Consider the following 2500-nt stretch of genomic DNA (forward strand, 5'->3'; position numbering starts at 1 on the left):
CAGCGACATTTCTGCTGTCACAGCGACATAAACCTTCCGCAGATATTTAACAACTGAACTGAACAAAAAAGTATCGCTCCTGTGTGTGACCCAATCATTCAGAATCTATATACATTCTAGCATTTCATATTGTTGCTACATAGTATGAGTGAGTGTGTGTGTTGTGTGTGTGTGTGTGTGTGTGTGTGTGTGGGGGGGGGGGGGGGGGGGGGGGGGGGGGGGTAGGTGTGTGTGTGTGTGTGTGTGTGTGTGTGTGTGTGTGTGTGTGTGTGTGTGTGTGTGTGTGTGTGTGTGAGCGCGCGCGCGCGCGCCTTCTGGAAACAGATTTCAGACTTGAAAAAATAGCCATTTCTGTTCCAATGAATTAATTTGATCTTTTTCTGGCTTTTCTATCACATGACTTTTTATTGTGGGTAGGAGAGTGTTGGAGTTGAGCATGGAATTTGTGGGGAAATGAGTGGTGCAGTTTAGCATGGAAATTGTAGGGAGAAGAGTGGTGGAGCTGTGCATGGAATTTGCTTAAAGATAATCATCATCAAGACTGATTCACGTGCGTTTCATCACAGTTGCATTGATGATTAACTGCAAGTAAAGAATGATTTCATCTTAAGGTGTAGCATGCATGCATGCCCGGGACCTTCAGATTGATAGTCCAACGCTTTAACCACTCGGCTGTTGCGCCTGTCGAGTTTTTAAGTGCCTCCTCTACACCTTCCTACCCCCCTCCCCCATGCTCACCCTCCACTCCACCATCCCCCCCCCTCGCCCCCCACCCCCCAAGGTCTTGTGGGTTCTAATCTTTCGGCAGGAAAGACGGTAAGCCGAGGTTGCGCATGCAGCATTGAATTTCCACACATGAAAGAACCGACATTAAAAAAAAAAAAAAAAAAAAAAAACTTGTGAAGCAACGTGCCAATAAACAAAGGACAATGGCCATGTGGCTTTGAAAGAAAATAAATATACTTCGCGACATAAAACACAAACACACACACCCACACACACACACACACACACACACACACACACACAACCCAACAGCAACCGAAATACCGTGTTATAAAACACACACACACACACACACACACACACACACACACACACACACACACCAACAACAACCGAAATACCGTGTTATAAAACACACACACACACACACACACACACACACACACACACACACACACACACACACACAAATCGCGTGACACTACACTGCGGTGAGTATTAAATACACATGAAGCGTGTTGAAAGGAAGTATGTCAAATAAAGAACGACTGAAACAACAACAGCAGTCAATCAGTCAGCCCACCGTTACTCTGAAACTAACACACGTCTCCCCCTCACACCCTCCTCCCCCCTTGATCGAGGCTCACTTCACTACTAACAACAACGACGACGACGACGACAACAACAACAACAACAACAACAACACAACAACAACGACATCAATGACAACATCAACGACAACAACAACGATAACAACAATAACGACGATGACAACCACAATGAACAAAAGTACCTTGATAACAACAACATCAACATCAACATCAACAACGCCAACGCCAACAACGACAACAACAGCATCGCAACAACAACAACAACAACAGCAGCAACATCATCAACAACAACAACAACACTAACAACGACAAGAACAGCATTACAACAACAACAACAGCAACAACAATAACAACAGCATCAGAACAACAACAAAAACAACAACGACGACGACGACTAATAACAACATCATTACAACAACAACAACAACAACAACAACAACAACAACAACAACAACAACAACAATAACAGCTTAACACCATCAGGGCAACTACAAAATCTATAACCCAACAAACAACAACAACAACATCAAGAAAAACGATAACAACAACAACAACAAGACCAACAATGACAATTATCAACTAAAACAACAACAATACTTATCAACAACAACAACCAAATCAACAACAGCAGCAGCAGCAACAACAACAACGACAACATCAAAGACAACTTAACATACTACCTGTTTGACAATCGGTTTCATCGTCCTCCTTGTGTGTGTGTGTGTGTGTGTGTGTGTGTGTGTGTGTGTGTTTGTGTACGCGCGCATGTGCGTGTGTGTGAACATGTGTGAGTGTGTGTGCATGCGTGTGCGTGTGTGTGCGTGTGTATATGTATGCGTATGTGTGTGCGTGCTCATACGTGTGTGTGCGTATGCATTGATTGATTGATGTGGATACTTCTATAGCGCCTATCCTCGGTCAGAGTCCAAGCTCTAAGCGCTTTACATGCACGGGGACATTTGCACCACAGGCTGCCTACCTGGGTAGAGCCGACTGACGGCTGCCACTGGGCTCTCATCATTCGTTTCCTGCGTCATTCAATCAGATTTCAGACGCACACACATACGCACTCAGACAGACATGTAACATTTTACGTGTATAACCGTTTTTTTTTTAATTTATTTACCCCGCCATGTAGGCAGCCATACTCCGTTTTCGGGGGT

The sequence above is a fragment of the Babylonia areolata genome, chromosome 5, assembly GCF_041734735.1.
Source record: "Babylonia areolata isolate BAREFJ2019XMU chromosome 5, ASM4173473v1, whole genome shotgun sequence".
Taxonomy (NCBI): Eukaryota; Metazoa; Mollusca; class Gastropoda; order Neogastropoda; family Buccinidae; genus Babylonia; species Babylonia areolata.